The 26,277-nt window shown below is 43.1% G+C and overlaps 1 non-coding gene across 1 annotated transcript; it reads left to right on the top strand.

Annotated features, from left to right (window-relative positions):
• The first annotated feature begins 16,736 nt into the window (after positions 1-16,736).
• Trnat-ugu (transfer RNA threonine (anticodon UGU)) lies at positions 16,737-16,811 on the top strand. The gene has a single exon. It is a non-coding gene; the product is annotated as a tRNA-Thr (tRNA).
• The last annotated feature ends 9,466 nt before the right edge of the window (positions 16,812-26,277 follow it).

Here is a 26,277-nt window from a genome sequence, read left to right as displayed (position 1 = left end):
GAAAGGAATGCATGGAAAACACTGACAAGAAGAAGGGAGAGGATGGTGCTACATCTGTTAACACATCGTGGATTAACTTCCACAGTACAAGAGAGTTAAAACTGTAGACAAAACAGAGATTGGAAAACATCCAGCAAATAATTCAGGACGCTGGTTACAAGTGCTACTCTGAGATGAACAGGTTGGCACAGGAGAGGAATTCGTGACAGACCGCATCAAACCAGTCACAATACTGAAGACTTAAAAAAAAAAGACCAAATGTAATATTGCACCCAAACTAATATTATAAATGCGAAAGTAGCCCTGCCTGTTACGTTTTCACAACTAATCCGATTTTTATGAAATTTGGTATGAAGATAGCTTGAACGCTGAGGAAGAACATAGGCTGCTTTAGAAAATGTGTAGCACAACATATATTTGAAGAATATAATTCGAAATACACTTGGTTCAAGAATCATAAAAGACGATTGTATACATGAAAGAAGCCTGGAGATACTGACAGGTTTCAGATAGATTATATAATGGTAAGACAGAGATTTAGGAACCAGGCTTTAAATTGTAAGACTTTTCCAGGGGCAGACGTGGACTCTGACCACAATCTATTGGTTCTGAACTGTAGACTAAAACTGAAGAAGCTGCAAAAAGGTGGGAATTTAAGGAGATGGGACCTGGACAAACTGACTAAACCAGTGGTTGTACAGAGTTTCAGGGAGAGCATAAGGGAACAATTAGCAAGAATGGGGGAAAGAAATACAGCAGAAGAAGAATGGGTAGCTTTGAGGGATGAAGTGGTGAAGGCAGCAGAGGATCAAGAAGGTAAAAGGACGACGGCTAGTAGAAATCCTTGGGTAACAGAAGAAATATTGAATTTAATTGATGAAAGGAGAAAATATAAAAATACAGTAAATGAAGCAGGCAAAAAGGAATACAAACGTCTCAACAATGAGATCGACAGGAAGTGCAAAATGGCTAAGCAGGGATGGCTAGAGGACAAATGTAAGGATGTAGAGGTTTATCTCACTAGGGGTAAGATAGATACTGCCTGCAGGAAAATTAAAGAGACCTTTGGAGAAAAGAGAACCACTTGTATGAATATCAAGAGCTCAGATGGAAACCCAGTTCTAAGCAAAGAAGGGAAAGCAGAAAGGTGGAAGGAGTATACAGAGGGTCTATACAAGGGCGATGTACTTGAGGACAATATCATGGAAATGGAAGAGGATGTAGATAAAGATGAAATGGGAGATATGATACTGTGTGAAGAGTTTGACAGAGCACTGAAAGACCTGAGTCGCAACAAAGCTCCGGGCGTAGACAACATTCCATTAGAACTACTGACAGTCTTGGGAGAGCCAGTCCTGACAAAACTCTACCATCTGGTGAGCAAGATGTATGAGACAGCCGAAATACCCTCAGACTTCACGAAGAATATAATAATTCCAATCCCAAAGAAAGCAGGTGTTGACAGATGTGAAAATTACCGAACTATCAGTTTCATAAGTCACGGCTGCAAAATACTAACACGAATTCTTTACAGACGAATGGAAAAACTGGTAGAAGCGGACCTCGGGGAAGATCAGTTTGGATTCAGTATAAATATCGGAACACGTGAGGCAATACTGACCCTACGACTTATCTTAGAAGCTAGATTAAGGAAAGGCAAACCTACGTTCCTAGCATTTGTAGACTTAGAGAAAGCTTTTGACAATGTTGACTGGAATACTCTCTTTCAAATTCTGAATGTGGCAGGGGTAAAATACAGGGAGCGAAAGGCTATTTACAATTTGTACAGAAACCAGATAGCAGTTATAAGGGTCGAGGGACATGAAAGGGAAGCAGTGGTTGGGAAGGGAGTGAGACAGGGTTGTAGCCTGTCCCTGATGTTATTCAATCTCTATATTGAGCAAGCAGTGAAGGAAACAAAAGAAAAATTAGGAGTAGGTATTAAAATCAATGGAGAAGAAATAAAAACTTTGAGGTTCGCCTATGACATTGTAATTCTGTCAGAGACAGCAAAGGACTTGGAAGAGCCGTTGAATGGGATAGATAGTGTCTTGAAAGGAGGATATAAGATGAACATCAACAAAAGCAAAACAAGGATAATGGAATGTAGTCGAATTAAGTCAGGTGACGCTGAGGGAATTAGATTAAGAAATGAGACACTTAAAGTAGTAAAGGAGTTTTGCTATTTGGGGAGCAAAATAACTGATGATGGTCGAAGTAGAGAGGATATAAAATGTAGACTGGCAATGGCAAGGAAACCGTTTCTGAAGAAGAGAAATTTGTTAACATTGAGTATAGATTTAAGTGTCAGGAAGTCGTTTCTGAAAGTATTTGTATGGAGTGTAGTCATGTATGGAAGTGAAACATGGACGATAAATAGTTTGGACAAGAAGAGAATAGAAGCTTTCTAAATGTGGTGCTACAGAAGAATGCTGAAGATTAGATGGGTAGATCACGTAACTAATGAGGAAGTATTGAATAGGATTGGGGAGAAGAGAAGTTTGTGGCAAAACTTGACTAGAAGAAAGATCGGTTGGTAGGACATGTTCTGAGGCATCAAGGGATCACCAGTTTAGTATTGGAGGGCAGCGTGGAGGGTAAAAATCGTAGAGGGAGACCAAGAGATGAATACACTAAGCAGATTCAGAAGGATGTAGGTTGCAGTAGGTACTGGGAGATGAAGAAGCTTGCACAGGATAGAGTAGCATAGAGAGTTGTGTCAAACCAGTCTCAGGACTGAAGACCACAACAACAATTCGAAATATGGAACAATAATCTCTTTGGAAAAGATGTTTATTCTTTGGCTTTAGAATTTTATCATATTAGGAAAAATACTTTTTTTGGTTCATACAGGGCTATTACAAATGATTGAAGTGATTTCATAAATTCACTGTAGCTCCATTCATTGACATATGGTCACGACACACTACAGATACGTAGAAAAGCTCAAAAGTTTTGTTCGGCTGAAGCCGCACTTCAGGTTTCTGCCGCCAGAGCGCTCGAGGGCGCAGTGAGACAGAATGGCGACAGAAGCCGAGATAGCGCATGTCGTGTTTGAAATGCACTCACATCGGTCAGTCATAACAGTGCAACGACACTTCAGGACGAAGTTCAACAAAGATCCACCAACTGCTAACTTCATTCGGCGATGGTATCCGCAGTTTAAAGCTTCTGGATGCCTCTGTAAGCGGAAATCAACAGGTCGGCCTGCAGTGAGCGATGAAACGGTTGAACGCGTGCGGGCAAGTTTCACGCGTAGCCCGCGAAAGTCGACGAATAAAGCAAGCAGGGAGCTAAACGTACCACAGCCGACGGTTTGGAAAATCTTACGGAAAAGGCTAAAGCAGAAGCCTTACCGTTTACAACTGCTACAAGCCCTGACACCCGATGACAAAGTCAAACGCTTTGAATTTTCGGCGCGGTTGCAACAGCTCATGGAAGAGGATGCGTTCAGTGCGAAACTTGTTTTCAGTGATGAAGCAACATTTTTTCTTAATGGTGAAGTGAACAGACACAATGTGCGAATCTGGGTGGTAGAGAATCCTCACGCATTCGTGCAGCAAATTCGCAATTCACCAAAAGCTAACGTGTTTTGTACAATCTCACGGTTTAAAGTTTACGGCGCCTTTTTCTTCTGCGAAAAAAACGTTACAGGACACGTGTATCTGGACATGCTGGAAAATTGGCTCATGTCACAACTGGAGACCGACAGCGCCGACTTCATCTTTCAACAGGATGGTGCTCCACCGCACTTCCATCATGATGTTCGGCGTTTCTTAAACAGGAGATTGGAAAACCGATGGATAGGTCGTGGTGGAGATCATGATCAGCAATTCATGTCATGGCCTCCACGTTCTCCCGACTTAACCGCATGCGATTTCTTTCTGTGGGGTTATGTGAAAGATTCAGTGTTCAAACCTCCTCTACCAAGAAACGTGCCAGAACTGCGAGCTCGCATCAACGATGCTTTCGAACTCATTGATGGGGACATGCTGCGCCGAGTGTGGGAGGAACTTGATTATCGGCTTGATGTCTGCCGAATCACTAAAGGGGCACATATCGAACATTTGTGAATGCCTAAAAAAACTTTGAGTTTTTGTATGTGCGTGCAAAGCATTGTGAAAATATCTCAAATAATAAAGTTATTGTAGAGCTGTGAAATCGCTTCAATCATTTGTAATAACCCTGTATGTTCTCCATAATAGAGCCAATGTAGTGAGTAAAAGCCTTATTCAAATCTTTATGTGTTTAATTCATACTTCCACAGTAATATCAGTGACAAGCCCATCGTATTTTATCTGCCCATAGTCTCATGACTTTTATAGCTGCTGAGACGCTATTTGATATGCATAAAAAGGTCATGCTTCTGTGGTTAACGTTGCTGACTATCAATCGTGGAGTGCCAGGTTCTATTTCTGGCGAGGTCCGTTTTTTTCCGCTTGTAAGGTGGCAGAATAAATGAAGGTCAATTTCGCACATCATGTAAGAGTTTTATACATCGCAACAGGAAGGTGAATATGACAGCTAACTTACTTTGGCGGTAATGAGCAGATTAGCTTATAAGTATGTAATGCAAAAGGGATGACACTCAATCGACGGTATTAAAACACCACTCCTATATATAGCATGTCAATGAGCAGAAGGTGAAACAAGGAGCAGGAGGAAACGTTTTGTGTGGAAGCAGGTGCGGGCAGGAGCAGAGGCCGCACTGTGGAAGGCACCGCGAAAAGCTCTTAGGGGGTGACCCATGGTGGGAGTCAGCGACCGGACAGGTGACCCTCAATGGAGATGAAGTAACAGGCCACCAGAAGTAGGACAGAAAGAACCTTTAGAGAACTGTCTTTCGGAATTCCAAATGGATACGAACAAAAACAGTGACGCAGTTGATCATGTGAACAGCGAATGGTACACATGTGATGTAAGCATGTAACTTTTGGCGTCTGGAGTGGGCACTAAACGTCTGATTGGCGGAAACGAACTAGGAAAGAGTAAAGTGCCGAGATTTCGACGCAGTTCAATGGTAGGGCCCTTGCGATTGACAGAGAGCGTTTCCACAAAATAAGAGGAACACTCCATTGATCGAAAAATGCCGTGCCGTGGAGAACGAAAGAACCCAATGGGGAGAACGTTTTGCTACGAGAAAGACAAGAGCGAAATTTTCGAGAACTTTTCTCTGAACTAGCGTCAAGTGCAAAACGGGGCACTTAACACTCTGTACGATGCAGAGGAGAAAATTGGGTGAACACAGCATTCCCTGCGGCTGACATTCAGCTAGCTGCTAGATATTAGCTGTAGCGCCATTGAGGTTCAACTGTGGAGAAACGAACCAGCCAGTTAGTTAACTGTTCTTGCGAGAACTGAGAGAGCATTTTAATGTGCATGCTGCTCCAGCCAAGTGCGTGCATATCGCCATATTCCAAGACCAGGGATGAGTACATGTTTTCTCGCATAACGAGCAACATAGGGAGAATTTCTGTTGAAAAACATCGACAAAGGCTTAATTAGTTTTTACAGGAATTTCAGAGGGCGAGAGCAGCCATGCAGACGACAGCTCATCGCAGCTAAGGTAAATACCGCGAGCTGAGGCATAAACTTGTTGGTTCACCAGCTTGCGTCCACTGTAAACTCGAACGACCTTGGGTAATCTTTGCTCAACTTGTCACAAAACTAACAATCCTCAGTAGACTTGAGTGTCATCCTAAACAGACTGAACTTTGAATTGGAATCGGATGATTTATCGTAGTACTGGCCAACATCATGACATAGTCGTAAGAAAAATTTTGTGAAGAAACTTCCAGTTATAATTTACTATTGCTGTGTTTAAGATTATTTCAGTTTCTGAGGACGAGATGCATTCGTTTGACAACTGTCGTAACGTTGTCACATTGTAAACTGTGTAAATGCATGTATTTGTGTGATAAGATTGCAACATTAAACCAGAAATATTGACAGCTTCCACAGTAGTTGTTCTGACCTCAAAACCTTACACACTGACTACTGAGAGTACATGTGTTGTCCTCATCATAATTTTATAATAATCTATGCACAAGTTGCTGATTTTGCGTTCAATAAAAAGACGTGCACTGAAATTCCGGGAGGGACTGATAAGATTTTTCTTTTAAATTTGCTCTTATCTCAAATTTGGTAACTAAAAGAGTTGCTGCTACCCTACCCACCTGCTCAGTGGTAGTCGAACGGCATATTTTACCAATGAACTTAGCTCATGAAGACAGACCTACTTGCAACATCATTAAAAATGGCGATGTGGACGGATATCTTGACAAACCCTGCTCGTAATAAGTAAAGGCACACTGGCAGATGAAGCACATGCATGTTCAAAGGCACCACCTTATGGCAACATGTTAAAAATTTAGGTTAACAATAAACACGCATGTGCAACTGCACAGTGCACACAGTATGCACAATATGTTCAATGATCTTCCGAAAATCGGCGAAGATCCTATTGGTACAGATACCAAGGGCGTGATTACATTACATCACGAATTCTGTAATATTGTTCACAGTACATAAGAGCTGGTGAGAAAAGTTTCTCCTGAACTCCAAGAAAATATGGCAAATAAAGAATAGGTGTGTGGAAGGGCAAACATGGCGCCGACTAACGAATTTATAGGACAGAAAAATGAAAAAATTATGTCACAAGTAGAAAGAGATGCTGTAGAGTATCTCTCTGTCGATAATGTTATAGACACTGAACAAGTCATTTCTTTCCCTATAGAGTTTCTTAACTGTTTTTAATTGTCAGGAGTGCCTTCACATAAACTGAGTTTAAAGGTTGGAGTTCCAGCCTTGTTAATGAGTAGTCTTGATGTGACCAGAGTGTGTAACGGTTCGCGTTTACAGATGATACATTTGAGACAAAATATTGTTAAGACTACTATAAATAGTGGTGCAACTGAAGGAGAGTGTTTTGATTCCACAGATCTCAATTATACCGACAGACTTATCTTTTAATTTAAGAGATTGAAATTTCCGCTAAGTATTGCTTTTGAAATAACCGTAAATAAAGCCCAAGGGTACCCACTCTAAGTTTCCCCTGAGTTTTTAGAAAAAAAGTTGTGTTTTTCTCAGGGGTATCTCTATGTAGCGTGCTCACGTGTATTCCAACCCACAGAATCTCTATGTCCTTGCAAAAACATTGCTTATACAGTTTTGTTGAATTAAAATCATGAAATAAATAGCTGATGAGAAGGAGAAATGGTTCAAATGGCTCTGAGCACTATGGGACTCAACATCTGTGGTCATAAGTCCCCTAGAACTTAGAACTACTTAAACCTAACTAACCTAAGAACATCACACACATCCATGCCCGAGGCAGGATTCGAACCTGCGACCGTAGCGGTCACGCGGTTCCAGACTGAAGCGCCTTTAACCGCACGGCCACACCGGCCGGCAGAAGGAGATATTTTTGTAGTTTTTAATATTTTTAACTAAGATTCGACGTACAGCAAAAAATAAAAACGCACTCATTATGTACTTATACAAGCGCAACGAAGATTTATTTATACACACGTACATATCTACACTATTATATACCCAGATATTTATGAATTAGTAGTATAATTCCTTACCATCAGTCATCATACAGGAACAACTGACATGCGAACGCAGCCCGGGGTAACAGATAGTTTTGTAATCAGATTAAGAGCAGCCGACCAGTTGCAAAGGATAAAGTAATCTTTACCTAGGTTTCAATAGATATAAATCTATCTTCTTCAGAAGACGGCCTGGGGACAATGAACATCGTAATTTATATTAAGGTATTAAACATGAGTCAATAATAAAGTTTAACATATATTAGGAAAATATTGTATTACAACTTCCATGTACCTATTTTATTTGTCTGACAAACCCTGTTCTCAGGGCTATATTTTATTTGACTAATGAAACTATGCAGATGTTTGTAAAAACGATGACTTATCGCTTCATGTTAATGTAATACTGTAAGTGCTATGAATCCTTCTCACATCTTGTAATACAATATTTTCCTAATATATGTTAAACTTTATTATTGACTCATGTTTAATACCTTAATATAAATTACGATGTTCATTGTCCCCAGGCCGTCTTCTGAAGAAGATAGATTTATATCTATTGAAACCTAGGTAAAGATTACTTTATCCTTTGCAACTGGTCGGCTGCTCTTAATCTGATTACGTGGAACCGTTGCTGTAGCGCAGCTATGTTTAAAGTATTAGATAGTTTTGTAGTATAACTGCCTCAGCATGCACTGTCTTACTGAAGTGATACAATTCTACATGTACACTCTGCTTTCCATGAGACCTAGATTTACAATAATTCGCAAGCTACCGTGTGGTGCATGGCGGAGGTTGCGTTGTACCACTACTACTCATTTTCATTCCCGTTCCACTCGCAAACAGAGCGAGGGAACAACGACTGTCTATACGGCTCAGTAAGAGCCCTAATTTCTCTCGTCTTTGAGCTCCTTATGCGAAATATACGTCGGTGGCAGTAGAATCGTTCTACAGTCAACTGCAGATATAGTCTCTTTAAAATTTCGTCGACAGTGTTTCGTGAAAAGAACGTCAACTTCTCTCCAGGGATTCCCGTTTCAGTCCATGAAGCGTCTCCGTAATAATCGCGCGTCGATCGAACCTACCAGTAACAACTCTAGCACCGCGACTCTGAATTGTTTCGATGTCTTCCTTTAACCCGTTTTGTTGGAGATCCCAAACACGCGAGCAGTACTCAAGAATGGGTCACAGTATACAGACGAATCAGACTTTCCTGATATTGTCCCAGCTAACTGAACCACTAAAAAATGGCCAAAGTCCGAAACTGCAGTCATTGACTTTGCAAATAATAATTTTTATAGAGTCGAAGGCGACAATGGCGTCCTTTGAGAATTTTATGTCACTGTGAACGTCACCCAAGGAAAGACAACTGGCATCACAATTGCCGTGAGTAGAGTATCTCAAATTTTAATTTGGGCACTATCGCGGAAAAACAATGCAGTTTTATTACGATGCATTCTGCGAAATTAGGTACAAGTAAAACCAGAGAAATTCACTACTTTATGTACTGAAGCCTGAAAAGTCTCTCGCTAGATATCTCGAAAGTCGAGCAGGGAAGTTTATGTTACAATTAACCTGACCTGTTTCTCTGCGTGTATTAAGATGCCGTCGGCGGCTCACTGATCCGCGACAGAGAGGATTCTTTTTATTTTTTCTTGCCCTACATAGCTTTAACGTTGTTTTCTTTTCTTTCGTTGGAGAACGCCTTTTTTTTATCAATTACCGCTGTGTCGGTCTAGAGAGCTCTAGACAAACCGCACCCGGCCAGTCCGCTCTTGAGTGCTAGTTCACCACTAGCATACGTGTGTGTGAGTGTGTGTGTGTGTGCGTGACGTCGCCGGCATCCGGCGGTGGGCTTTCCGTCTGGCTACGGTCGGCGTACTGCCTTACACCACAGTAAGGACGCGTCCTGCGTGACCCCTGCCCAGACAACGCACCACATTCCGAGGCTTCGCCACGTGCCTCGGTAAAAGTAGGTGCAGCTGGACCCAGTATCCGGTCTGAGCATGTACGCAGTCGCCCAGAATTTTCCAGTTCATTCCCGTGATACGTGCCGAAACGAGGATGTACCACGCTCACCTACAAAAGGGAAAAGTGTCCTCCGCCTGTACTGACCTACAAGTCTAATGGAAGCTACATATGAAGAAACAAGTTACTACAGACTGAAGTGGTGTACAAGTATCTTGCTCGACTTTCACCAATAAAGAACCTTTAAACGTGTGCACGAATCGATGTAACTCTATGCTCAATATTTTTGTCAAGCGGTATGATAAGAAAACTGTCTAGAAAGTCGAGAACAGCCCACACTCCGCCACGGAATGGAAGATTCTTTAGGGGAACAACATCTAGGATGTGGGTTGAAACATTTCACTGTGATACCTTTTCTATTCTGGAGACCTTTTGTGTACCTGAGTGTTCATACAAGGTTATGAACCCGGTTTCTGTCCTGAAATATAGCCACAAACAGCGAATATGCCTCATTAATGTTGAAATCTGACTACAAAGTTTGGAAGATAGAATAATACGGGAAACGCAACCAATGTAGATATTACTCGAAATTAACGCAATTGATTTTGAACTAGAACGCTGACTCCAAACCTCGTACTACACTGCCTCAAAATGTATCAAAATTGGGCTTTATAGGTTCAATGTGTACAAGACAAATATGCTTAGCGTCTCTCACTTACACTACCTGGTAACCTTAAAACGGTGAACTTGTATGGTGGAAGCAGTAGTTTGCGATGGTGTCGTCCCTGTCGTGCAACTCGAAGAACTGCATTAGTGACATCTTACCTGAATTGCTGACAGTTCTTAGGGAAGATAAACTACTGGCCATTAAAATTGCTACACCAAGAAGAAATGCGATTACATTTTCACGCAATTTGGGTGCATAGATCCTGAGAAAACAGTACCCAGAACAACCACCTCTCGCCGTAATAACTGCCTTGATACGCCTGGACATTGAGCTAAGCAGAGCTTGGAAGGCGTGTACAGGTACAGCTGCCCATGCAGCTACAACACGATACCACAGTTCATCCAGAGTAGTGACTGGCGTATTGTGACGAGCCAGTTGCTCGGCCACCATTGACCAGACGTTTTCAATTGGTGAGAGATCTGGAGAATGTGCTGGCCAGGGCAGCAGTCGAACATTTCCTGTATCCAGAAAGGCCCGTACAGGACCTGCAACATACGGTCGTGCATTATCCTGCTGATATGTAGGGTTTCGCAGGGATCGATTGAAGGGTAGAGCCACGGGTCGTGACACATATGAAATGGAACGTCCACTGTTCACAGTGCCGTCAGTGCGAACAAGAGGTGACCGAGACGTGTAAACAATGGCACCCCATACCATCACGCCGGGTGATACGCCAGTATGGCGATGACGAATACACGCTTCAAATATGCGTTCACCACGATGTCGCCAAACACGGATGCGACCATCATGATGCTGTAAACAGAACCTGGATTCATCCCAAAAAATGACATTTTGCCATTCGTGCACCCAGGTTCGTCGTTGTGAACACCATCGCAGGCGCTCCTCTCTGTGATGCAGCGTCAAGGGTAACCGCAGCCATGGTCTCCGAGTTGATAGTCCATGCTGCTGCAAACGTCTTTGAACTGTTCGTGCAGATGGTTGTTGTTTTGCAAACGTCCCCATCTGTTGACTCAGGGATCGAGATGTGGATGCACGATCCGTTACAGCCATGCGGATAAGATGCCTGTCATCTCGACTGCTAGTGATACGAGGCCGTTGGGATCCAGCACGGCGTTCCGTATTACCCTCCTGAACCCACCGATTCCATATTCTGCTAACAGTCATTGGATGTCGACCAACGAGCAGTAATGTCGCGGTACGATAAACCGCAATCGCGATAGGCTACAATCCGACCTTTATCAAAGTCGGAAACGTGATGGTACGCATTTCTCCTCCTCACACGAGGCATCACAACGACGTTTCACCAGGCAACGCCGGTTAACTGCTGTTTGTGTATGAGAAATCGGTTGGAAACTTTCCTGATGTCAGCACCTTGTAGGTGTCGCCACCGGCGCCAACATTCTGTGAATGCTCTGAAAAGCTAATCCTTTGCATATCACAGCATCTTCTTCCTGTCGGTTAAATTTCGCGTCTGTAGGATGTCATCTTCGTGGTGTAGCAATTTTAATGGCCAATAGTGTCCAAGTGCTGTAAATATGCGTAACGTAGTCCTTGAGCAAGTTCAGGAGCCTGGAGTCTGTTTTGTATAAAGCAAATATTAAGTATTGAGACATTGAGGTACGGTACACGTAGTGGAATTTGAACAAGTGAAAGAGGTAAGGTAGTGAATTTGTAATGTCGAAACGTGTATGAAGTATAAACAAATCTGATATACCAGCAAGGGGACGGCGCGTATTCGTTATCACCGATTTCGTCCAAACGTATTGTATGTATAAGCGGAAGAAGTGGGAGCTCTGGATGGCCAAACGTTTAGGGAAAAAAAAAGAAAAATAAAAGAACATCATTTTCGGTCTGGCGAGATACGAACCATTTATGTTAGCGCAGTTTTCAGGCAGCGTCTACAGAACTGTAATCCGGGGTTCGTGAGGTCGTGTCCCTAGGCAAAAGCCTTTTTTGTCAGTTTCTACGTTATTTATTCACTAATTAAACCGAAATAACGCTCAGTATATCGTATTTATGATCATCGTAAATTAGATGAAAAGTACAGGCAAGGAGAAATTTGGGACTGCAAACAAATTTCTAGAAAGTTATTCTAATGCACACACGAGAACTTCCCATATAAAATTAGATTCTTGTATTACTTTAAAGTTGGTGATTCACACGTGTTGCGGTGAAATTTATCGTAATTCCAGAGGGATTTACAGTTCGCGAGCAGCTGCCGAGAGCTGTTCGAAGATCAAAATACGAGGGTCACTCCAAAAGAAATGCACACTATTTTTGTAAAAATACAGTTTTCATTTTGCATGTGTGAAAGTTTTACAGTGTGTAGATACACCCTTACCGCTTGTTTTCAAACTTAGTTCAACCTGTTCCCGAGAGTGGCGCCGTCACAGCATGTCTTCAAGATGGCCGCTACATTTGTTCGTCAGAAGCAACGTGCTGTCATAGAATTTCTGTGCTGTGAAAACGGGACAGTGGGAACATCCACACGAGGTTAAAAAAGGTGCATAGAGATGCTTTTGTCGATCGCAGTACAGTTAGTCGGTGGGCAAGCAGGTTACGTGATGAAAGCGGGCACAGCAATATTGAGGATTGTCCTCGCAGCTGCAGGCCTCGTACTGCACACACTCCAGACAATGTGCAGAGAGTTAACGAATTGGTGACTGCTGACAGACGCATCACAGTGAACGAATTGTCACGCTATGTTGGGATAGGGGAAGGAAGTGTTTGCAGAATACTGGAAGTGTTGGCGTTACAAAAAGTTTGTGCCAGGTGGGTTCCCAGGATGTTGACAGTGGCTGACAAAGAAACAAGAAAAACGGTATGCAGAGAACTTTTGGAACAGTACGAGAATGGTGGAGATGAATTTCTTGGAAGAATTGTGACAGGTGATGAAACATGGCTCCATCATTTTTCACCAGAGACGAAGAGGCAATCAGTGGAGTGGCATCATGCAAATTCACCCAAGAAAAAAAATTCAAAACCACACCGTCTGCTGGAAAAGTTATGGCTGTGGTGTTTTTCGATTCCGAAGGACTCTTGCTTGTGGACATCATGCCAAGAGGAACCACCATAAATTCTGATGCATATGTGACGACAGTGAAGAAACTTCAAGCTCGACTGAGTCGTGTTCGACCAAATCGGCAAAAGCAGGATGTTTTGCTGTTGCACGACAATGCACGGCCACATGTCAGTCAAAAAAACCGTGGAAGCGATAACAAAACTCGGATGGACAACACTGAAATACCTGCCTTACATTCCTGACCTGGCCCCATGTGACTGTCATCTGTTTGGGAAACTGAAAGACTCTGTTCGTGGAACAAGGTTTGAAGATGATGACTCCCTTGTGCACGCTGCCCAATAGTGGCTACAATAGGTTGGTCCAGAATTTTACCGTGCGGGTATACAGGCGTTGGTATCTACACACTGTAAAACTTTCAAACATGTAGAATAAAAGATGGATTTAAAAAAAATAGTGTGCATTTCTCTTGGAGTGACTCTCTTAAAACTAACGGAAGTCCTGTACGCTTGAATTATAGTCCCTTCTCGGATAGTTATTTGCAGAGCTCTCATGGACGCTGTACGCACAATCCTTTCTTATAAATTATATGCGATCCCAAGTTTCTTCTTCTGCCTTCTCGTGCATTTTTTGAAGATGTTAATAAATCTCTAAATATAAAAAGCAATGTCCTGAGTGACTGACTCATCATCGCGCAGCCGAAAGCGCTAAAGATAGAAACTCGAAATTTGGAGAAGGTGTGGATCTTGTACTGCAGCCGTCGTTTAAGGAGGGATTTTTCTAAATTCCAACCCTAAGGGGGTGAAATAGGGGATGAAGTTTTTTTAAAAAAATGTCGCTGTTAAGGCAGTTTTGGAGCTAGACCTAGAAAATTAGTATTTGCTTTCTCGGTCAGAAATGAAATATCTATTCCATCATGTTGAGAAATTTAACGCTGCGGGCGTGAAATACCAGATGAAACCTTTTTTCAAAATATTTAATGAGTAAAGAACCGCTAAAGCAGTTTAAAGCTAAGTCTATGAACACTGGTACTTGAATTCTCGATTACAAACAAAAAAATACGTTATTCATTGTTTTTGGAAACTGAACCCCTAAGGGGATGATATAGGGAATGAGAGTCTTTTGAAAATATTGTATTATGAAAGCGTTTGTAAAGCTAAATGTGTGAAAATTTAAATTTGTTTTCTCAGTTCAAAAAAAAATTATATATATATATATATATATATATATATATATATTTCCACTGTTTTTGAAAATTCAACCCGTGTTTTGGTGAAATGGGGATGAATGTTTTGATGGAAATATTTCACTCTGTAAGCACGTTAGAAGCTAAATCTGTGACAAATTGTATTTGGCTTCTCTGTTAGAGATGAAACATACTCATGTCACTGTTATTGGAAATTCAACCCCTAAGGGGGTGAAATAGGGATTAAACGTTTTATGAAAATATTTCATTGCGAAACAATTTTAAAGCTAAGTCTTTGAAAATTGGTGTTTGACTTCTCGGTTGGAGATGAAAAAATATGTTTCGCTGTTTTTGGAAATTCAACCCCTAAGGTTGACTGACTCATCATAGCCGAGCCCAAACCGCTAAGCATAGAATTGAAGTTCGGAGAGGGTGTGAATCATATTGTAGGCATCGTTTAAGAAGGAATTGCCCGAAATTCGACCCCTAAGGGGGAGAAATAGGGGATAAAAGGTGTCTATTAACGCAATGTTGAAGATAAAACTACGGAACTGTTTGGTTTCTCAGAGAGAAAATAAAAACTACGAGTTACAGCATTTTTGGAAAATCGACCACTAAGCGGGATAAAATAGTGGGTGAAAGCTTCTTGGAAACAAATATTTACTAAAGAACTACTAAAGGCTTTTTAAGGCTAGATCTGTGACAACTGGTACTTGTCGGTTAATAATATAAAAAGAATTCGTGATTCAGTGTTTCTGAGAATTCAACCCCTAAGGAAGTGCAATAGGGGACGAAAATTTTTAAGAAAATATTTCGTTACATTAAAAAAAATTTGAAGTAAATTTATGGAAACTGGTATTTCACTTCCCGGTTAGATATAGAGAAATATTTGTTAAATGATGAAAGTTGCAATGGAAATATCTCCACAAGAACTCAAAAGGTATGATTAAGGAAAACTTTGGACTCCAGCTGCCAGAATCAGTTTTTGATCAGAAGTACATTCGGAAAAGGCCAAAGCTTAGAAAGTGTTGCAATTTGTGAACAACATAAAAATTCGATTAAATAGAAACAACCAAAAAAATCACTGCATGCCATACAGTCATAGAGCCATACAGTCATACAGCGGAGCAGCGGGCGCTAACCTAGTGCAACATAGTGAGCATTATTTCAGTTTATTTGCAGTGTAAGTAGTATAACATTTTGAAAATAAAAAAGCTTCCACATAAGGGCTTGGCGTAACGACTCTCGGATTACCATTCTGTAACCTTTTGACTGCGCCAAAACGCTGCCTGTAATCTGCGCTAACATAAATGGCTCATTTCTCGCCCGATCCGCGCCAAAAACGCTTTCTTTTCCATTCCCCTGGGAGTCTGAACCTCCCACTTCTACCACTTTCGTTTCTGGCCACGCGCTGCTTACACCACAAAATCGGGACGAGTAGGTGCAGTCCCCTTGTAAGGCAACTGCTAAGGATAAATGCTTACATCTAACACTCCCTCCGAACATCATCGCACAAAACCACGTAAAAATAAATTTACAAACTTTGAAGAAACAATTTTTCGAATGATAGAACCTGTATATACGTCACTTGAACTTACGGTGGTTGACTTAGGCGTGGGTATTGATCACCACATATTATCATGCGATAGAAACGAGAACGAAGACACAATATTATCCAGAACAAGCCAAAATCGTTCTGTATAACTTCAACACACTGGTGACTTCCATTCATGTGAACCCAATCTCGAAAACTCTTATCTTGCTGCACTCTCACTATTATGTTCAAAGACGCTGGTCAAAAGCTCATATGTTAAATATATATGATAATTAATTGGACACCCTAGCTGCAAGCAGGCGTTGATACACTTCATTGGGGACATGTTGAAAATGTGTCCCCCTACCGGGACTCGAACCCGGGATCTCCTGCTTACATGGGACTTGGTAGATTAATCTGCCACGAGTAATGAGTATGATGGGCAAACATCTATTAGGCGTACTACGAATATAGTGGTGTGGACATGTTGGGAATGTGGGTATGCCCGAACTCGTCCGGGACTTGGTAGATTAATCTGCCACGAGTAATGAGTATGACGGGCAAACATCTATTAGGCGTACTACGAATGTAGTGGTGTGGACATGTTGGGAATGTGGATATGCCCGAACTCGTACGGGACTTGGTAGATTAATCTGCCACGAGTAATGAGTATGATGGGCAAACATCTGTTAGGCGTACTACGAATGTAGTGGTGTGGACATGTTGGGAATGTGGATCTCACGGGGAGCGTGCAAGGGGTAAGTCCCTGCAGATGCACTATCCTCTGTGCCCGCGGTGGCTCAGATGGATAGAGCGTCTGCCATGTAAGCAGGAGATCCCGGGTTCGAGTCCCGGTCGGGGCACACATTTTCAACATGTCCCCAATGAAGTGTATCAACGCCTGCTTGCAGCTAGGGTGTCCATTTAATTATCATTTCATTTCTAGCAAAGCTGCATGGTCATCCACGGTAACTGTTCTTTCGGGAACAGATACTACCGTCATATATAGTTAAATATATATGTTTGAATCAGCTCTGGCCAGGACGAGAGGAGATGAGTGAGTGCTTTGTGCTCAAAACTGCATGCGTCGACAAAAGTAAACATACACTAATGAGCCAAAAGATTACGACCGCCCGCTTAATACCTTGTTTGCCCGTCTTTGGAACGAAATACATCACTGATTCTACGCATCAGAGACGCGACAGTTTGTTGGTAGGTTTGTGGAGGTATGTCGCATTAGATGTCTACGCGCTGATCATACAATTCGCGTAAATAACGGGCCGCTGATCTGCGTACGCCGTGACGGCGCCCGATAACGACCCATATGGGTTCCATAGGATACACGTCAAGCGAATATGGTCACCGAAACATCAACGTGAGTACAGCATAATGCTTCTCAAACCACTGCAGCACGGTTCTGGCTCCGAGACACGGACAATTACACTGCTGAGAGATGACATAGTCGTCGGGGAGGATATCAAGCTTGAAGCGAAGCAGGTGGTTCACAACTGACGACGTGTATTCGATTACCACCGCAGATCCCATGTGAGTGTAGGAGAATGTCTCCCATAGCATGATACTGCTCCCACCAGCCTGCGGCCGTGGCGCGCTGTACATTTCGAGCCGCCGTCCACGTCGATGGCGGTGTTTGTGGAGACGACTAGCCACGTAGTGTAGCAAAAATGTGATTCATCTGAAGAACCGACGCGTTTCCATTGATCGACGATCGAATCCCGATGATACCGTGGCTACTGCAATCGTAATTGACGATGTCCTTGGTTCAAATGGCTCTGAGCACTATGGGACTCAACTGCTGAGGTAATTAGTCCCCTAGAACTTAGAACTACTTAAACCTAACGAACCTAAGGACATCACAAACATCCATGCCCCAGGCAGGATTCGAACCTGCGACCGTAGCGGTCTTGCGGTTCCAGACTGCAGCGCCTTTAACCGCACGGCCACTTCGGCCGGCTACGATGTCCTTGGGTCAACATGTTAACACACAGGATTGGTCTGCTGTGAAGTTCCACGTTCAACAATACACGATGAACAGTGTTCTCTGAAATACTTGTGCGTGCACCAGCATTGTGCTCTTTTGACGGAGAAGCCACTTTACAGAGCTAACCTCACATACTGTGCAAAGTCGTTGGTCTTCAACCAGTCACTGCTTTGTGGTACTTTCCTTCTTCCTCTTCCCATAGACGTTCACGACAGTAGCAAGTGCACATTCTTCCAGCGTCGCTGTTTTCGAGATACTCGTTCACTGGCTGTGCGTAATAATAATTTGCCCTTTGTCAAAGTAGATTATTTCACTGTATTTCGGGATTTGCAGTCCGTATTTGTGCTAGGATGATCCCCCTCCAGTACCTGCGCCCCTTACATACTTTCGTTACGCGTCACGTGCCGACAGCGCCACAGGACGGCGTCCAGAGTAGCGGTGAGCAGTGATCACAATGTTTTGGTTTATCATTGTACACAACCAGTACTCTGGATGACTAGAATTGGTCACACTGTGTGCACTGGAACCTGCTTGGTAGGTACTCAGAGAGCGCACAGCGTAAGGTTACGATTGTGGATGGGGCGGTAAACAGTTACTGCGAGTTGCACAATCAAACACACAACTTTATTTTTTTAAGAACCACTTATTTACACATTGCTTTAAAAGATCACAATTAGACAATACGGTTGAAGGCCTAGTTAAACTTGAGAAGCTTTCTGGGCTGAAGGCCCAAAACCACATCAAAAACAAGAACGGCTGAAGGCCTGGATTAGATATCAAAAGCAATTAAAGATAGAAGGTAAAAAATTTTAAAAAAACATGCAATTGAAAACAATTAGCGGCTGAAATCCTACACCACACGTCTGAAGGACAAATATAATTAAAAAACATTAATAACAATTTTTTTCTAACCAAGAAATTTCCCTTTAAACTTACAACAGAACAGCCGAAAGCCTAATTAATGAAATATTACTTATTGCATGGCTGAAGGCCACAAACAAATTTGAAACAACGGCTGAAGGCCTGAACACCAAGTGAGACAAGCAATTTAAAATAAACACATTCCTTCTTATAAAAAAATTCTCCTTTAAAGAATATACATGGCTGAAGTCGTTATTAAAAGGGGTTCGCGTAAATCCTCGGCTGAAGGCCACACATAACATCGAACAACTAACGGCTTAGGGCCTGGATTACAAACAATTTCAGACAGAACAAATTTTAAGAAAAATTTTTTTAAAAATAAAATCAATCTTCAAACTTTTAAATTTAACACGGCTGAAGGCCTTTATGTAAAATTTAAAAAGACTGAATTAATACACAGCCGAAGGCCTCACACAATTCTTCAAACTAAAATGAAAATCACAATCTAAAACAAACAGAACAAGTGGTGCTCAGAAGTGTCCCACAGGTCGGCCTGAGAAAGTACCTCAAACGTAAGGTGAGGTGAGACAGGCAGCCAAGAGTTGAAGTTAAGTAATCGGATGGCAACCCAAACTAGAGACGGCCCAAGGACCGACCAACAATTTAACCAATTCCATTCTGTCTGGCACAATGATGGAAAATATCGGCCGAGGATACCAACAGCACTACGTGTTCAGAAATTGGCGTCTAAAAACAGCCAAGGCAACAATAACCACTCTAAGCAAAATATGAACCAAATAACTTATAAGGCTGTCGAACTAAACACCGTGCCGGAGAGCATCAACACGATGAGGAAAGGCACACTGCCAGAAAACTACGCTAACGACCGGGCTGGTAACTGGGGCGTTAACGGCCACAGAGCAGAAAATACCGCTGGTGCACTTCACTGGCAAGTAACAGCCAATTTAATAATTAATCACAATATAGGAAGACGGCTGCAAGATTTCGCCAACTCCAACACATCTGCCCGAATGGCCCAGGGAGCAACAACCTACGAATGAACAAAGAGATGTCACAATTGTTGAGGTTTCATAACACTCAACTTCAGCGCCCAGGTTCGGTGGGCAACGAACTTTGTCACTCTCGCAGCTAGCGCCTCACGATCCGACAGCTCGTGCACGCCGCCAGCGGTCTGGGCCTGGCCCCGCGCCTCGGGGACTTCCTCGCTGCTCCGTCCCAACCGACTGACCACCACAAACACCACCACCACCCGGAAACACTAGCGGTCACACAAAAGATAGTACGGCAGTACTAGTATCGATAAGCGCTGCTGCTGCCACTCAGGGAGGCAAGCCAGCAACTTCGTTACGCCAGTAAGTAAGGCAGAAAAAAGACGCCACTCAACGTGACAAAATGCCAAACAACAAACGGCATGAACGCGAGCTGCACACGGCTCATATACTACTGCAACTCTAAACGTACCTTTTAACATTATTAGATGTACACGCTTTTTACAACCGCTGTGTACACTACTGCACCTCTGAAAGTACCATTTAACATTATTAGATGTACATGCTTTTTACAACGCTGAAAGTCACATAGTGATGTTGCATCAAACTGTGATAAAAAGTGTCGGGGAACACCAGCATATCGCAAATAAAATACCACACAGTTAAAACATCCACATGTTGTGCTGATGTCCTATTTAGTTACAATTCAGGTAGTACAATTTAACATTCTGTAAGAGCCAGCACGCCTGGCCGGTGCTCCTACCGTGTTCAGGATGGTTGTGGTAGGTTCCTGGATGCGTCGGAGGACACAGTAACAGAAGAATCCGTTGCAAGACTCGTTTAGTCAGTAATTCTACAATCCAGACGGCGTCTTACGTTCTCAGCAAGATCCTGGATGCGGACCCTCATATCCGTCACTGCTGTGGTCCTCGACTGGACCTATGAGAGGACGCGGCAGTGCTCGGTGCCTCCAGCGGCGTCTCTCGCCTTCCCACACCACACTGTGGAGTTGTTCGGATACTGTGACGCCTGATGTGACTGCCCTACCAGGCAGTGCATGTGGCCATGTTGTTGGTTGTCAGGGTTCCAAATGTTCCGTGTTCTCGGTTATCATGATGACCGATGCTACTGCCCATCTGGTGACTAAGTTGTCACATTTTTGTGCTGTTCGCCGGGCTTGACCCACACTTCATCAAGTTGGTGGTGGCTCGGAGGCTGCAATATTACAACAGCTCATGCCCCAGCTCGGTGTCATTGTGACAGCCTCCTGAGGGGTTCATCAGCTGTAGTTGTCGTCCCGGTCTCGAGGATAACTCCTGGCAGTTCACAAAGACGCAGTCATCCCCAATCAAGAGTGCAGTAGAGGTGTACTGGAGAACAAGAACACTCTTGCAACAACAAACTGTTACCTGCCAGTAATCAGAGAATCAAGTACGAAAGAGGGGAAGGCCATCAATCCTTTTGCCTGTTCGCTGGCATTTTTATTATGGTTGGGGAAGAGGTTTGTTAGTAGAGGTCATTTGTAATGACTGACCCAACCTCTTTTATTTCTAGCCGCCAGCATTTGCTTAATGATTTGATTTGATGCGTTAGCCCTCTTAACAAACCCCAATGAGTGAAGTTGCGAAGTAAATAGGACTTCTTGCATAACGTTATGGAAGGCACCTAGGCTTGCCTAGCTCTGTCCCTGTCGCACACTTGATGCTGAATCGCTCGCAGTCACACATTGCCCCGTTGACCTTGCTGTTTCTGCTAGCCTGCCAAGCATACTCGCTTACGACACGCCATGGCTGCAGACGCAATTCTTAACCAGTGAACTTGCAAATTTTCTGAGAGCCCAAACTGAACTGTTCTGCTGTACAATGACACCTTAACTATTATTTTTCCTTTATACAGGGTGTACATAAATGCCGAGTTCAAATGGCTGTAAGCACTATGGGACCTAACATCTGAGGTCATCAGTCCCCTAGACTTAGAGCTACTTAAACTTAACTAACCTAAGGACATCACACACATCCATGCCCGAGGCAGGATTCGAACCTGCGACCACAGCAGCCGCGTGGTTCCGGACTGAAGCGCCTAGAACCGCTGGATCACGGTCGGCCAAAGTCCGGGAACACTTTCAATTATTTATTGGACAGGAACCAAACACTGTACACGTATCATACATATGTCATTCATTACACTCCGTCTTGATTCATTACAATATTCATAGAAGAATATGTAGTCTCTTCGCCTAGTATTTCGTTTTAAGTGCTGAAATTGATGGCTTTGACATAGTTGTTTTTGGTTGCTAATATAGCTCGTTCACTGAGCCACTGATGTTCTGTAATTCGTCTGTGGTTGCTACCATGTTACAGAAGCTTTTTAAGAAGTTTGATTCATCGACTGGCAGTTTCCCATTCGCAGTAACCAAAAATTCTTTTGCGAAAAGTTCAGCTGACGCATCATTTCGTAGCTGTACATGGATATTGGTCTTATTTCCACGTGTTACTATAAAACCAATGATTTGTGGTTATAATTAAGGGGAAGCTGCGCACAGTGGTCTAGTATGAGCTGCAATAATCGTATGGCAGCGAAACTTGGTAGACATTCCAAGGAAACTGCGTGTCTATGGTATCGTAACAATTGTCGATTGGATTCGTGATTTCCTGTAAGAGAGGTCCAGTTCATAGTAATTGACAGAAAAAAGACGAAATAAATATTCCAGAAACATGAACAGCTGCCACCACGGGTAACTTAGAAGTAGGTATCCTCGGAGCAGTGAAGCAAGAGCAGTGAGTAACTTAAATCACTTAATACAAGACCGAGCGAGGTGGCGCAGTGGTTAGACACTGGACTCGCACTCGGGAGGACGACGGTTCAATCCCGCGTCCGGCCATCCTGATTTAAGTTTTCCGTGATTTCCCTAAATCGCTCCAGGCAAACGCCGGGATGGTTCCTTTCAAAAGGGCACGGCCGACTTCCTTCCCCGTCCTTCCCTCATCCGATGAGACCGATGACCTTGCTGTCTGGTCTCCTTCCCCAAACCAACCAACCAACCAACTTAATACAAGAAAGTCTTCCGGTCCAGACTGTGCACCAATTAGGTTCCTTTCAGAGTATGCTGATACAATACTTCCATACTTAACAATCATACTCAGCCGCTCACTAGACGAAAGATCCGTACCCAAAGACTGGAAAGTTGCACAGGTCACATCTCAACCGGTGGCTGTAAGTGCATGACCCTGGATCATAACCTGCCCGCCCCCCTCCCCTGGTCGCTTGATGCCCCCGCAGTATTCAGACAGTGAGATCCTCCAGTGGAATTGTAAGGAATTTTTCCGCCACCTCGCTAAATTACGGCAGCTTCTAAGCATATAGCCTGCGTTCTGTATTGCCATCCCCAGGAAATATGGTTTCCAGCAAGTCGAAATCCTGCTCTTCGTGGCTACCGAGGTTATTTTAAGTATCGTAGCAACTGTGAGAGGATAGGAGTAATCCGCTAAATTACAGAATCATATTATTAACGTCAAAATGCAGCAGGATGTTTTACATACTGGGTGATCAAAAAGTCAGTATACATTTGAAAACTTAGTAAAACACGGAATAATGTAGATAGAGAGGTACAAATTGACACACATGCTTGGAATGACATGGGGTTTTATTAGAACCAAAAAAAAATTCCAAGGGTTCAAAAAATGTCCGACAGATGGCGCTTCATCTGATCAGAATAGAATAATTAGCATAACAAAATAAGACAAAGCAAAGATGACGTTCTTTACAAGAAATGCTCAATATGTCCACCATCATTCCTCAACAATAGCTGTAGTCGAGGAATAATATTGTGAACAGCACTGTAAAGCATGTCCGGAGTTATGGTGAGGCATTGGCGTCGGATGTTGTCTTTCAGCATCCCTAGAGATATCGGTCGATCACGATACACTTACGACTTCAGGTAACCCCAAAGCCAATAATAGTACGGACTGAGGCCTGGGGACCTGGGAGGCCAAGCATGACGAAAGTGGCGGCTGAGCACACGATCATCACCAAACGACGCGCGCAAGAGATCTTTCACGCGTCTAGCAATATGGGGTGGAGCGCCATCTTGCATAAAAATCGTACGTTCCAGCAGGTTTTTATCAGCCAGGCTGGGGATGATGCGATTCTGTAACATATCGGCGTACCTCTCACCCGTCACGGGAGCAGTTACAAAACCAGAATCACTCATCTCCTCGAAGAAAAAAGGCCCGATAACGATAGATGTGGTAAATCCAACGCTTACCGTGACTTTGTCGGCGTGCAATGGAGTTTCCACGACAGTTCTAGGATTTTCGGTAGCCCAAATTCTGCAATTGTGGGCGTTGACAGACCCTCGGAGCGTGAAATGAGCTTCGTCGATCCACAATACGTTACTCAACCAATCATCATCTTCCACCATCTTTTGAAACGCCGACACCGCAAATGCCCTCCGCTTCACTAAATCGCCAGGTGACATTTCATGATGCCGATGGATTTTGTGCGGATAGCATCGGAGGGTGCGCCTCAGTGCCAAACAGTAGCGTATGGAATGCCGGTGCGAGCGCTGACTTCCCCGTGCATAGACGAACCCGCTGCAGTCTCCATTTGTTCCTGAACTGTCTCAGCAGCATTACGCCTTGTGCTCGGTCGGCCACTACGGGGTCTATCGTCTAAACAACCCGTGGCTTCGAACTTCGAAATCATTCCGGCCACAGCTGCATTTATCAACGGACCTTTATCCCTTCGAATCCCCTTCCTATGGCGATAGGATCGTAAAGCTGAACTAGCACATTCCCCATTCTGATAATATAGCTTCACTAAAAGCGCCATTTCAGGTAACGTCAACATGCTGCGACTGCTGGCGCATCTGATTCTCTCTCTCATTACAGCTCCTTTTATAGACGATTGTCATGCGCAGTCACTGACGTTTTGCTGTCCAGCGCCATCTGTCGGACATATTGTGAACTTTTTTCTTTTGTTCTAATAAAACCCCATGTCATTCCAAGCATGTGTGTCAATTTTTACCTCTCTATCTACATTATTCCGTGGGTTACTAAGTTTTCAAATTTATACTGACTTTTTGATCACCCGGTATATTGTGTTCGAACATTATGAATTACCTCGAAGAGAACGGTCTATTGACACACAGTCAACGCCGATTTAGAAGACAACGTTCTTGTGAAACAGAACGACCTCTTTCCTCACACGAAGTGCTGAGTGCTATTGACAAGGATTACAAATTGATTCCGTATTTCTAGATTTACAGAAGGCTTTTGACTCTGTAGCATACAAGCGGCACCTAGTCAAATTGCGTGCTTATGAAATAACGTCTCAGTTGTGTGACTGGATTCGTGGTTTCCTGTCAGAAAGGTCACAGTTCGTAGTAATTGATGAAGTCATCGAGAAAAACAGAAGTGGTTTCTAGTGCTCCCCAAGGTGGTGTTATAGCTCCTCTGCTGTCTATTGTCTATATAAACGATGTAGGAGATAATCTGAGCAGCCGTCTTAGGTTGTTTGCAGATAACGCTGTCGTTTATCGACTAGTAAAGTCACCAGAAGATCAAAATAAATTGCAAACCATTTAGAAAAGATATTTATATGGTGCGAAAATTGGCAATAGACCCTAATAATGAAAAGTGTCAGGTTGTAACGACAACTGTAAATATAATAATTTTTTTTTCTTTATGAATTTAGATAAATTAATGTAAGCAATGTTTTGAACTTTTTTTTCGGTTCGTATCGTTATGTTAAAGAGACTGTGAGCAACTTTTGAAATGAATATTATTATTTATGTTAGATTTCAAATAATGTGGTAATCAAAGGAAAGTGTATTTAATGTTAAAACTATTGTAAGATGTGAAAATTGTAATTTATACACTTGGTCCATACGTAGGTAATGCATTAGGATATGTGTAGTAGAAAACCTGTGGTGAATATCCTACCTGTAGGGGAGCGGGAAAAGGTGGAGACAGGCGAGGCGGGAAAACGCACACTGGCGCGGTTCGGCACAACGGGCACAGTATGACAGTCGGAGGCGAGCAACAGTCGGAAGTACACGTACTGTACCGAGGAGGCTACCCAGGAAAAGTGGATTCCATTGAGCCTCGGATGAACCGATTCCGACGACTACTTGGCATGGCTATATTCTGAGGCACAAAATTGGAAAAATTACGACGCTAAGAAGATGGAAAGTGCCGATGTTGTGTGAGCCTTAGCCGTGCTTGCATGTGGGCCGTGCTGCCCGCTATCTCGCTGCCCGCCATCCGCCGCACCGACTTGCACAGGTCAAACATTTATTTCATCTTTAGAAGTGTATCTGTGTGGACCAGTGTCGAAACTGTTTCTAACTGTTCAATAATAACGTGACTTTTACCAGAATTGCCTTAGCCATTACTGATCCTGATCACTGTCCTAGACAGGGTCCTTACCTCGTATTGTGCAACCCGAGTATCCTGAACT

The sequence above is a fragment of the Schistocerca serialis genome, chromosome 2 (genome assembly GCF_023864345.2).
Source record: "Schistocerca serialis cubense isolate TAMUIC-IGC-003099 chromosome 2, iqSchSeri2.2, whole genome shotgun sequence".
Classification (NCBI taxonomy): Eukaryota; Metazoa; Arthropoda; class Insecta; order Orthoptera; family Acrididae; genus Schistocerca; species Schistocerca serialis.
Note: the sequence above shows the minus strand (reverse complement) of the source record. Positions and strands in the feature narration are given on the sequence as shown.